Source organism: Neovison vison, chromosome 2 (assembly GCF_020171115.1).
Source record: "Neovison vison isolate M4711 chromosome 2, ASM_NN_V1, whole genome shotgun sequence".
Lineage (NCBI taxonomy): Eukaryota > Metazoa > Chordata > Mammalia > Carnivora > Mustelidae > Neogale > Neogale vison.
The window spans coordinates 73,330,613-73,344,950 of NC_058092.1; positions in this window are offsets into that span (position 1 = coordinate 73,330,613).

The window sequence follows — 14,338 nt, forward strand, 5'->3', positions numbered from 1 at the left end:
ATTTCTAAGTTCATTCTTGTGACCATGAATTCATAAAAATAATTTTAAGAGTTCTAGAAGGGATACTTTGATTAAATATAAATGTCCAGGGGTACTTGGAAAATTGATAAGTTAATATTAAAGTTCAAACGTTTTATTTATTTATTTGTCATAAAGAATTATGAATAAAGATTTTTTATATTGATATAATATTCATGTTGATTATCTGATACAAAAGTTATCTAGAACAATAATTCAAGAAGAATAAATAAATTCAAGAACAATAAATTCTGTCAAGAAGTTAAAATTATCTATTTCAGAGTCAAAATTCAAGTGTAGGAGAGTAAGTGAATAATACATGAATAATACATGAGAAAAAATAAAGTAAATAATACGTGAGAAAAAATAAATTTGGTCTTGGTACTTTTATGTTTAAACTGATATTATTGCTTTCACCTAAAGTCTCCACTTATATATTAATATATATACAACATGAATAAGTTCATGTTTACTATAATTCATTGACATGGAAAATACTAGTAAATAAAAATCAATAACCATCTGTCAAACCACAGTTTTTCCTGATTTCAGCTCAATACAATCATTCATATATATATATATATATATATATCTTTTCAGTTAAAAAGCCATTCCTCCCTGTGTACTTTTTCTTTTATTATAGGAAAGAATTACTGAAGGTACTATCTTCTGCCCTTGCTTTCAGATAAAGAAAGAAAACTAAAAAATTTAAAATATAACATTTTAATTATTACTCCAATTATAGCCTAAAAGTTACACCAAAGTAATAAATGAGATTAATTAAATTAAATCAATTAAAGAGAGAATGTAGATTGGGAAGAGCATTAAAGTTCACATTATAATCCATGGCCAAATCTGCCAGAGACCATAATGATACAAACAACATGGGACATAAAGCACCTACTCTCTTACATAGGAATTCTTTCAGCACGGTGGAAAGCCATAGTTATAAGCTTTATGGAGAAAAGGTAGGAAAGGGATAAGTATAAGACATCTGGCCTTTTACCAAGCAGGGAATAAAAGCCTAAAATTCTATGTTGGCAATAGAAATAATATGTGACAACCAGACATTCCCTGTGTCCTCTCTACCCACCCCCCTGCTCTAGAACCAAAGCCCACCAACCAGGTTATTATCCTCCCTGATGTTCCAGCATAAAAGCTATGCTTAGGAAGGTCTCAGTAGGGCACTCTCAGGTCAGACTTCCAGGTTAAATCCTAGTTTAGTTTTATTTTCAGATCTATATCAGTCACTAATTGTTGAATTAGTAAGAATCAGACAAATAACTTAATGGTTACATTGTTAGAGTTAGTATAGGCTATATAATTAAAAGGGCCTAATGAAAAAGAGAAAATAAGGGATCCCTGTCAAAATCAAAAAGAATTTCAAGATGGCAATGGCAAAGCATTGAATGAGACCTATTCTCTGTGCAAATGCCCAGGTCTCTTGCCCATGAAGCCAATCCTGGTTGTAGTTTAGAATCAACTGGTGATAGTATATATAACATGGGATCTCTGCATGGGCTTTTTTTTAATGGCCCCATGGCATCATTCATAGTCTAATAGTTGATCTAGTTAATCACCAAAGAAAGTATCAGGTTTGGAAAAGGAACCTCAGGGCTATTGCCTTTCATGGGGAATCTAACTACAGAAAATAAATCTAAATTTTCCTAGTAAATGAAAAGAGACAGTGCTACATGGAGAAGGAAAACCTCTATACCAACCTCAGAGAATCAAGTAACTGTAGGATTCCTGAATGGAAAAAAAGATTCACACCAGGAGCCACCCAACTGGCTGCTGCCCCTAGAGACAGGCAGTGGGCAGTGTCACAAGTTAAATACTGAGGGGTGGTATACATTCACAATCATAGCTGCTCAACCGGGACTGGGAGAAATACCTTCTGATGCACTTGTTCATACTATTTGTGGTGGCCAGTGTTTCAGGCCAAAATGATCTAATAAAGTATGTATACATGGTGGGGCCCAAACACAGTGTGTGATGAACATGTATTGTGACACCAGCATAAAATGGGTCTAGGAAGAGCACAGCTCAAAGTAACAGTGAAGTGAGCCAGGCCTACTGTAGGCCAAACAGAAAAGTTTGTACCTAATCATAAAAATGGTTTCTAAAGATCCACAATTCCTATTATCACCATTGTTATTATCTCCTATTCTTGTTCCTATTCTTATTCTTATACCACAACATGGGCTTAGGTAGTTATCTCCTACTTTGAATCTTGGTTGTCCCAGTGACTTGCTTTAACTAACAGAATATAGCAGAAATGATAAAAGCTTCCGCTTGTGTGTTCCTGGGAACCCTGAGCTTCCATATACAAACTTCAGCTATGGTGATGAAGAGACCACTGAAGAGGTTCTGAGACTATATGGAGAAAGAAGAGGCCAAAATCCCTACTTCCTGGTCTAACCGCAAGATGGTTCAATCTGCATTCACCAGACTAGAAGCATGACCAACAAAGGAAACTCCCTTTTAAACCCAGTCAACAAAAAGACATGGAGAAAATAAAATGGATGTTGTTTTAAGCCACTGAGTTTTCAAATGGTTCAGTGCTATGAGTCAAACCTCTACACAATTCCATCCATAGTCACCAAACTCCAAGTTAAGACCAGCAGAAGAGCCACCTAGCTTAGTCCAGTCAACCCAGAGAAACATGAAAATAGTAAAATGGTTGTTTTAAGCCACTAAGCTTTGGGATAGTTGGTCCACAGTAATAAAAAACTGAAACAATGATGGTATTAAGAGTTCCATCAGGGAAACAGATCCACTATGTATATTACAAAGTAGGAAATTTATTAAAGGAGTCAAGCTGAGGAAGTAAAGAACTGAAAAAGAAGTTGGAGGTTCCAGGAAAAAAAAAAGTTACTGCCAAGCTTCCCTGTAGCACTAGAACTGGAGTAGGACTGTGAATGAGTCTCATATAAGAAAACCATTGTCTCTGCATAGCCACCACCTCTGTGGATTTGCTGCTGAGTGTCTTGTGGTGGTCCTGGCATCACTACAGTCTGCAAGGCCAGGATTCAGGAAGAAGACTTGGAGGATGCCAGCCCACCTCCTTCTTACTGCCTCTTACTGCCTCACATTCAGACAAGTATGGATGGCTGCTGCTTTACTTCTGCCTTCCAAATTTCAAGTGAATGTCCCTTTTGACCAACTTTCACCTCAAATCACGCAGTTTCTAGGAAATGTAATGTAGTTTCTCCAAATTGCCTCAGAAAGACCACATCAAATATGAAGAATGTAACAGTGACAATTGTGGAACAGCAAGGAATTTCCTTATATGGAGGTGTGTGGAACCTCCCCTAGACTAAAAATAAATTATTTACAAATAATTTAGTGGTAAATCTCAGGAAACCACATAAATTAAGAGATGGTAATCCTCTCATATCAGTACTGCTGAACCACTTGATGAGCAGAGCTCTAGATGTTGCTAAGACTAAAGAAATGGGCAAGAAAGAAAATGTAGAAAAGAGAGGTCTTCCAATGGAATTATCTTCATGCACTAAGTATTTCATGCATGTTTGGTATATTAAAGAATGTAGTTTCTTTTTTTTTTTTAAGATTTTATTTCTTTACTTGAGAGAGAAAGAAAGAGAGAGAAAGCACAAGATGTGGGAGAGTCAGAGGGAGAAGCAGATTCCCGCCAAGCAGGGAGTCTGATGTGGGACTTGATTCCAGGACTCCAGGTTCATGACTTGAGCTGAAGGCAGTTGCCCAACCAACTGAGCCACCCAGGCGCCCAAGAATGTAGTTTCTTACTGACTGAGGGGAATTATAGAAGATGACTGGTTTTAATTTATTTGGGATCTCCCATGCCAAAAAATTGCATAGTGAGAAGAGCCTTACACAACCCACCTAAGAACCTGCTAGAGACTGGCTTTTGAGCACCCACTACCCTGAGTGATACCTGAAACCACACAACAGCAGGGCTAACCGCTGTTAGAGACACTAGTTTCTCCTATTCCTCCTCCCCAAGACTCAAGTAGAATGTACCTAGGAAAAGGGAGACACAGTTAATTGAGACTGAGGCCATATACCCCTTTCTCCCACTATTTCAAGTCACTAAAGATAAGTCTGAATTAGAGAAGAGAAAGAAGAGAGCTACAGCTCAAATAAAAGACACAAGTTTTAATATCAACAGGATTTGGGTCTTAACCATAAAACTAGGACTGTCTGAAAACCAAAATTGACAATACTAATAGAATTGGGTTATGATTTCAGTAAGAGAATTTGCTACCCAAAAAGATAGGGGACCTCAGTAAAGCACAGCTCAGTATAGCTACTGGAATACATCATTTTTTTCATGTTTATATTCCAATGAGTTAATATTGCTCAATAAATGGATTTCACAATAATAGACCACATTCAACAATATCGCTAAACAAATTTATGGTGACAAACCAACTGATACATAGAACAATTCCCTAGACACTAAACTCCTACTACCTTTTCACTTTATTCCCTCTTGTAAACAAAAACAAAAACAAACACTTGTGTTTACCTCCCCATCTATTCTTCCTTCTGTAGGTAAAGGTCCAGTCATTTTCCATGCTGGACATCTTGGCAAGTCTTTGTCTTCATCTTTAGTCAGCCCTTTAATTCTGGTGCCCAGCATGGGTCCTTCTTTTGGACTGGTCTCATTTCCCTCAGTTTCTGTTTCTGTTTCCATAGAATCCTAAACCTTATCTAGGACCACCACTTATACAACACTAAAGGGATCCATTTGAATCATACCTTACGTGAATGGCACTTCTGGAGTTTCACAAAACACAGTCTCTATTTCCTTAAGTGGTAATCCTACCTTTAAAGCTGTCATATGAAAAAATAAGTATTCTTTGTAAATAACTTTATATTGTTCCATGAACCAGAAAGTTATCTTAAAGCCTAAGCACCTATAATAACATTCTAATAAAATACCTTTTCAAATGATGACATGAACCTAGAGCCATCACTTATTTCATAATTTGAAGCTCTGGCTAAGCTTGAAACTAACAACTATGAAAATCTTTTGCTTTTCTCTAAATAGGCATGCTGTCTCAAATGGATTTAGAAACTTAATCAGCCAGCTTACTTCACAGAGGAAATCATTGTTTTCCAGATTCCAGAGAGCCTAATGTCAGGGCAGAGTACTATTGAAAAAAATCCCTTTGAGTTTCCTGTTCCTCATCCACTCTCTGTCCCATCACCATGAACATCACAAACAAACACACATACACACACACACACACACACACACACACACACTCAATTCTGAGCCAACCTGAAGAAATTGGGTAGTTTAGGGAATTATTTGGATATAAATTTATCACTTTTGGTCAGGAAACAAAATAAATTCTATAAAACAGAGTTTATTTTCCTCACTCAAACCTCCTTCTAAATTTCTTTTCTCAAGAGAGAAAAATATCTTACTGCCCAGTCATTCATATCAGAGACCAGGAAACCATCTCCTGATCCTCCAGTTTCCTCACACTTTATATCCAGTTAGTCAATGAGTCTGATCAGTGATCTCTCTTTAACTTTAATCTCTCCCTGCATCACCTTCAGTGAGGTGGCCTCAGTTCAGCACCCATCATCATCTCCTGGATAAAGATGGTCCCTACCTGATCTCTCTGTCTTCAATCTACCCACAACACATCTACCACACTGCCCCCAAAGTAATCAGAGAAAGACTATACTAGCTCCTGAACTGCTTTCACAATAAAGCCTAAAAACCATGAAGGCAGAGACTATGTCTATTTATAATCACTCAAAGAGAAAGGACCACTTCCTTTGTGTAATACTCTCCACTCTTCATATAGTATTCTAACTCCCAAATATATTTACTTGGTTACTTAACTGACAGAAGCCCTACTTTAGCCCCCTTAACTATATTGTGAGCTCTCTGAAGAACAGAACAATGTCCTCAGGAGAAGGAATAAAAGAGGAGAGAGGGAAGGATAAAGTGCTGAATATGCAAATGCACATACAAATACAGAAACTTTCCCTTTATTACATTTCATATCCAATCTGTCACCAATTCCCGTCAATTCTGAATATCTCAAAAAGTTGTCCACATGTCTTCATCCCTTAATTCATTCCCCCAGCAGCTGTCACCTGGATTCTTATATAACCCTTTTCTGTTTTGTACGTCCCAAAAGCATTGAGTCATGTTGGTGGTAAGGAAGAAAAGGACAAAATACAGTCCAAACTCAGCTCCCAAGATCAAGTTGAGGGAACACTATTTGATCATTTGCCTGCCAAGAGAGAGCACATTTTTATAATGCATACAAGTTTTTTTTTTCTAATTAACACAAGACATATGTGCTAGGAATGTGGCCCTGTTTCCAACCATTCTTCACCCTACTATCAGAGTCTTTCTAAAGTATAAAATATAAATACTTTCTAAAGTATAAAATCCTGTCACTCTCCTTTGTTCTTGGTGTAAAGTTCAAGCCCAATGATATGACTGAATGCCTTCCATGTTCCACCTTTTGCTCACCACTCCCATCTCAGATCTCACACTTTCTCACATTGTATATACTGGCCTCCATCTATCCTTTCTCTATATATTACAGTATCTATCAACCCCAGGCTATGAAGTCCTTTTCATTCTCCTGTAAAGTCCCCTCTCTACCACCTCTCCAATTCCACATCCTACAGTCACAAGGATAACTCATGGCCATACTTCAGGTCTTAGACCTGGTGTCACTCCCCTTAGAAGCAGTCCCCAACTTCTCTAATCCCCCTTTTGATTGGGTTCAGTTCCCTCACATCACCTTATCCTCACCCTTGGCATAACATTTAACCCTCTGTGTGTTAACTGACAATTTACTTGTCCTTATTTCCCCTCCAGAAGGTGAGCTTCTTGAGGGCAGAAGACAGTCTCTTATCACCATTATATCCCCAATGACTATCACCATGCTCAATAAAAAAAAAGCATAGGGGCATCTGTGCAGCCCAGTTGGCTAAGCATTGAACTCTTGATATCAGCTCAGGTCACGATCTCAGGGTCCTGAGGTTGAGCCCTGCATTGGGCTCTTTACTGAGCATATAGACTGCTTAGGATTCTCCCTCTCCCTCTCCCTTTGCCCCTCCCCACAAACCCCATGCATGCTCACTCTCTCTCTCTCTCTTTCAAAGAAAAAAGAAAGCATAGAATTTGTCTTCTCCAGACTACCAGTAGTAATAAATCCATCTCAGAGCTAACAAAAATACCACTAAAAGAAACCAGTTGCTACCTTATTGTATGGGCTTAAACCATAGGAAGACAACATTATACCCTTAGACAGGAATATTGAGTCACCCAACTAATGACGAAAAACTATCTTGAACTATATCCTTATTGTTACTGCAATAACAAATTTAATTTAACATTTCCTCCTAAGTAATCTTCCATCTAGCCTTCAGCCTCTATTTAGTTTGATTCAAATTTTATGTGAATTTATTTCTGCCTAATCCTCCAATACTAATCCCTTCTGTAACCATGTTTACACTTGTTCAGGGCTTTACTTTAGTCCTTTAAATCTATTTTAAAGATATCAAGGCCAGGCTCATTCAAAAGCAACTAAAAACTGATTTCACACTTGAGAAATGCAAGTCCCTCCTTACTCTGCTGTCAGCCTGTCACTCTGTAGAGATTCCTAGAAAAATAAAAATAGAAATACCATGTGATCCAGTAATTCCATTTCTATGTATCTATGCAAAGAAAACAAAAACTCTAATTTAAAAAGATACATGCACTCCTATATTTATTGTAGCATCATTTACAGTAGCCAAAATATGGAAGCAACCTAAATGTCCACTGATAGATGAATGGATAAAGAAGATGTGATACACTCACACACGTGCACACACATATACACATATATACAATGAAATGTTATTCAGTCATTAAAAATAATGAAATTTTGCCATTTGCAACAACATGGGATGAACCTACAAGATATTATACTAAATGAAATAAGTCAGAATAAGACATATACCATATGGTTTCAGTAATTGTGGAATCAAAACCAAAACAAATGAACAAACAAAAACCCAAAAAGATTCAGAAATACAGGGAACAGACTGGTGGTTCCCAGAGGGAGGACAGGTAGAAGAATGAGAAAAATAGGAAAATAGGAAAAGGTGATTAAGAAGTACAAACTTCCAGTTTTAAAATAAATAATTCAGAGAGATGAAAATTACAACATAGAGAATATAGTTAATAATATTGTAATAATTTTCTATGGTGATAGTAACTACATTTATGGTAACTAGTAAGAATCCAGTAATGCTTATAATGCATATAAATGTTAAATTATCATGTTTTACTCCTGAAACTAATATAATATTGCATGTCAACTATATTTCAAGAAAAACTTTAGCATACACATTTGTAGATATATAAATATAAGTACATATATACATAACTATTTGAATTAGTAGACACAGAATATAGACTAAGAATGCTTAAAATATTTTTTTAAGTTTAAAGAAATAAAAGGGAGACTTAAAACACATCATCAAAAGCAATCGGATTTTTTTTCAAAGATTTTATTTATTTATTTGAGAGAGAGCATGAGGAGGGGGAGAGAGAGAGAGAGAGAAGCAGACTCCCCTCTGAGCAGGGAGCCCAATGCAAAGCTCAATTCCAGGACCCCAGGATCATGACCTGAGCCAAAGGCAAATGCTTAACCAACTGAGCCACCCGGGTGCCCCACAAGCACATTTTTTTAAGTACCAAAGAGTAAGCCTATAAATAATTTTTTAATTGTAACAAAATTTTAAAACTTCAATGAACAGATCTAAACAGTTTCAAACAACAACCAAAATTTTTGGCCTAAAAGTTAAATTAGAAGAAAATATCCAGGTGAGCAGTTCAGGAAGACAAAAGAATGGGGATTTTGAGAAGTTAAAAGACATAGAAGATAGAGGGAATAATACTAAAACACATTTAGGTCCCTCCAGAAGGGGAGTAGAGGGAGATGAAGCAGAAATAAGATGGAAGAAAATAATGAATGCTAAATGTACAGAACTGATTAAAGAGCCAATTGAAATACTGAAGACCTCAACTCCAAAAATCCCAGGCAAGATAATGTTTAAAAGTCTAATCCTAATCACATCACAGTGACAGTGGCAGAACACTGAAGAGAGAGATAGTAGAAGGCTCTCAAAAATAACAATTAGACTGACAGATGACTTCTCAACAGCAAAGATGGAAGCAAGAGGTAAGTTGAACATTTGTTTTCCTTAAGCAGACAGAATTGTCAAGCTGGAATTCTATACACAGGAAGCATACTTTTAAGAATGAGTAAAAAGTAAGGACATTTCAGGTAAATAAGAATTGAGAGAAAGATCATTACTAAGAACATGTCTTAGAGTAAGGAAATAACCCTAGTTAGAAGATCTGAGAGACAAAAAGAAATGAAGAGCAAAGTTAGCCAAAATGTGAGTAAATATAAACAATTACTGATTATTTATAAATAAAAATAAAGTATTGTGGTTTTAAATATATAGAATTAAGATATATGAAAATGATAATATAAATTGGGAGTGGGGTTTGAAATTCAAGTTTTCTAAGGTCCTTGTTTAATTGGAACAAAAGATAATTTTAGTAACTTTAGAGTTTAAGACAAACATTCATGTTAAAATTTCTAGAAAAAAAAATAGAGCATATAACTTCTAAACTATTAGAGGAGAAAAAAATGGCAAGGGAACTGTCTGACAGTCTTGAGCCCAGTAAGGTTCACCACAAGGAATACTGCTTCTGTACGATTTATTTGTATACAGAACAATTGACTTTACAGAGAAAATTTGCTCTATGGCTGACACTTTGGGCCTTAAACTCAAGTAAAATATCTGCTATGCATGGATAATTAAATTATTGAGTAGATATCAGAAAATAACTGTGTTCCAGCACAAATATATCACTACTATGTCAAAAACTACTCAGACCACGTGGCCTCTCAACAGTGAGGTCTCTTCATTAATCAAGAGCTATCCCTAACTTCTTAAACCCACTGTATGTAATAGACTGGTGCTATTGGGAACCCCACTGAATATCCTAAAAAATAATGCTTCCTATTTGAATTGCATGTAGTATATGATCTCATTCAATTTCCATGGAAACTCTTAGAGGTAGATGTTAATTTATGCTATAAATGAGGAGATACATGCTATAGAAGTTGAAACAATTTGTACAGAGTAAACTAGTTGGATATGTAGATTTCAAACACTAGTCTCCTGGCTGCCTATAAAACTCTAAAATATTCCCAAGTCAAGTGGCAAACTTAACTAAATTTCTCCAAAAGTAGTTTAATCACAATGCTTTACAAAATATTTAACTTTCAAGATGCTTATTTTCTATACCATAAATTGTCTTCCTAACCCATCTTGCCTATATTTTACTGTTTGTATTTAATATGTGTTTATGTATACCCTTCAAACTACCCAAATAATTTCATTTCAAGGAAGTAGCAAATATCGACTCCTGACAAATAACTATGAAGAAATGATTCAGTGGTTCAATACTGGGTCCTTCCCTTGGTTATCATCTTCTTTCAAAATTTTTAAACTTCTTTTAAACTTTTTTTAAAACTTCTCCTCATGTCATCCATAAGTATATCCACAAATACAACAACAACAACAAAAAATTTTTTTCCTGGCTTTTAAGGAATGAATGATTAAAATGCAAGCTAAGTGTGGCTTCTTAGAAACTATTTACTATTTGTTAACCTTTTTGAGTAATGAAAAGATAGCACTAAAACAAAATATTTGTTAACTGGTAATTAAATTTTAAGTGATACTGGTTTTACTGAAATTTTAGAAATAAGTAATTTTTAAACCTCCACTGACTTAGAAATCATATCACAAAGCAAGAAACTGATTCTCTGCTAAATAAATATCAATTGGTATATCTTATATTTTGAATGGCATTAGCTCTGCATAATTTTTTAATACCACACATTGGTAATTTGAAAAATATTGGTTCAGTGAGACATACAAATCTTCCAAATGTCGATATATTTTGTTATTCAATACCAAAAACTCACATTAATTAATACCACCACCAAATTCATCAGATAAGTCCTTAAGTATAGAAAAGCGGTCAAATTTGCTATAACACAAGGTTTCTAAAATTCTAATTTTTAAAAGCTTAAACTTTATCATTGGCAACAAATGCTATTGGTTGGTTATCTTCCCCCATGATGACATTTTTTAAAACAGACTGCAAAATATCTAAGTCTGAAAAACCATAGTTCATCAGTTTTGTTTTTTTCAAGTAAAAATGGTTCTTGCAAAAATGACTAGTTCAGCACGTACCTTTCACCCAGGTGTTTTTTCTCAAGTACAAATATCATAATTTGCTATGCAGCAAAAGTGTTATTTCATCACAAAGAATATAAAAAGGATGTGTATTCAGGATTAGAGATTTTAATAAAGTTAATTTTTATTGCTTCATCAATTCCGTTCTTAAGGAAAACAGACATCGTTTTATTTTCATTTATTTTAATTTTGTGGAGGGGTGGGGAAGAAGAAGAGGGAAAGAGAGAATCCCAAGCAGACTTCCCAGTGAACATGCAGCCCCATGACCCCAAGATCATGACCAAAGCTGAAATCAGGAGTCAGATGTCTAATCAACTGAGCCACCAGGTCATTGTTTTATGCTGCAAGTGTTTGGCAGTGAAGAACTCAAATGAGTATAAGTATAGTTTAATCTCACTGTTTACATTTGTGCTAAGGTCCCAACAGTTTTATCCTCTATATGTTTTGCATCACCATTAAATGTGAACACATTGTAAAGTAACAATAACTTCTTACTATCATTATCAAAAGTTTGACCATTCAGATCCTCTGACAGGGTCTTGGAGACATTTAGGGGTCTGTAAACCATACTTGAGAACCATGGATTTAGATCACCCTGAATTTACCCTTCAGGTTGAGATAGGAGTTACCTTTATGTCAGTCACATGAGAGGTGAAGATATCTGAACAAAACTAAAGTTCTATTAGCAAGGAGGAAAGGGTAAATGGATATCAAATCACCCTTCAGGGTATGCTATAGCAATATAGGAGTTAACAAAGTTGATTTATGATAATGTTAAATACAAAAATCACAATAATAAATTGCATAATAATCAGAGTATACTCTGAATTAAAATAATGTTCAATGTTGTAGGAAGAGCAATGAAAAAAATTAATAAAAATAATTACAGTGCCCAGAAGGTTCACTAGATCAGAAACATCTTGAAGATAATATGGATCATAACTCAATCTTATATACCTCTGCCTAGCAGAGAACATGACACATAGCAAATGTCAATTGAGTTTGTTGAATAAATGAATGAATGAGTAAATTAACAAACAGATTAATCAGTTAAAAGAATGAAGAGAATATTCATAAATGCTGAGCATTAATATCAGTAGCAAAGAGAATGATGATCCAAAAGGGATGACATGGAAGAAGGAGGAAAGAAAAAGAGGAACTAAAAAAGAAAATTCTAAGGGAGTACCTACACAGAAATTAAGCTGCAAATTGACTGTATTCTTCTATTTCACATTTGTGTAACAGTTCATTAATCCCAGCATAATCTCTATAGGGATTAACTGTGACATCTAAGAATGACTGTACTGGAGCATGAGTGGTTATATGGGTTAGGATAGTTCAAAAATCTCTGAATTAGTAACTCTAAGTTTTCATGATAAACAGCCAAAAGAAAATTCTATTATTTAATCTAAAATTAAAACAAGATAAAAATTCTATTGATTTATACAAATTAATCATAGCAATTCACATTCTCTTAAATCTTCTACTGTCAATCTCTAGAGTATAATAGAAACAAGAAAACTACTTTCACAATAATTTTCAAGGTTAACACTCACTGACTTACCTTTTTAAGAAGGAGTAAAAGCCATATATATACTTTAAAAACATAGATTCTGAAACTGAATGACCTGAGTTCAAATTCCAAATTTGCTCCTTCCTGGAAGTGTGATCTAGAGAAAACTAATAAATTTCTCCATGCCTTAGTTTCCTGAAGAATGATACACCCTAAAGACTTTTCTGATTTCCCTTCATTGTATAAAATCTATTCCCCAACTTCTGGCTCCCTAGCACTGTATCTGTATCCCTCTTATGGAACTTTACTACCTTGTATTTCAGTCTTTTTTATTCGAATCCAATTCATGCCAATGAGTCTGCAAGTTTTCTGGACATACTGCTTGTGTTTTACTCATTTTGTAGCCTTTAAAGAGCACAGCACTAAGCCTGGCACAAGGAAGCACTCATGTAAGTATTTTTTAATATTAATTTATAGGGACAATGAAAATAAAGGAATATTAATTGAGGGCCTATTTTATACTAGCACCTGTACACATAAGAGCTTTTACACATGTTATTTCATTTACCCTCAAAACATTCCTTCCAGAGAGAGCTATTACTATCTGCATTTTATAATTTAGAGAATTTAGAATGAGAGGAGTTAAACTAACTAACTAAATAAATCTATCTCTTTCCTCCAATGAGGAAATGTATATTGGGAGTTAGGGGAGGTATTCTATGTATACTAATAAAAACAAATGCAATACAGTTTATATAAGTGATTCAAATGAGGACAAAAGGAAGGAGCCTAATGTGGATAATTTAAGATTTTATGGGTGAGACCATACCTAAGTGGGACTAAAAGCAAAGAAAATCATCAATAGTTGGAGATGGCCAAAGAACATTACAATGAGCTCACAGTTTCGCTTCTGACAATTCCTGATCTAGTCTTTTTGCAGTAGGTTCAGAGACTATTCCCAGTTAAACACTGGAAGACTATATTTAAAATTTTACAAAAGAAGCCAATGAAAATATAGAATGGAAAAAATTTATAGCAAGCTTTGTATTCATAATATAATATATAATGTTTAATAATAATGGGTAATACTTAGTGAGTGCTCATCAGGTGCCAGAAGTCTTGTATGAAGTCCTTTCCAAAGAGCCATACACCTGTTATTAAGAATCATGTAACTGTTAGTGACCAAGGCAAGGGTTAGCTTTAGATTCACCTGACTCTAAAGCCAGCTCACAAGGCTATGTGTAGAACTATTTTAAGCTAAGGGACATTGGCAGATTTGTGTTCAGTCCAAAAAAAAAATCTTAATCAAAGCATATTAAGTTTCACCTGGGTGGCTCAGTTGGTTAAGTGTCTTCCCACAGCTTAGGTCATGATGTCAGGGTCCTGGGATTGAGCGCTATTTCGGGCTCCCTGCTCAGGGAGAGTCTGTTTCTCCCTCAGCCTATCTGTCCCCTACCCATTCATGTTCACTCTCTCTCTTAAATAAAAATCTTTTTAAAAATTTTAAAG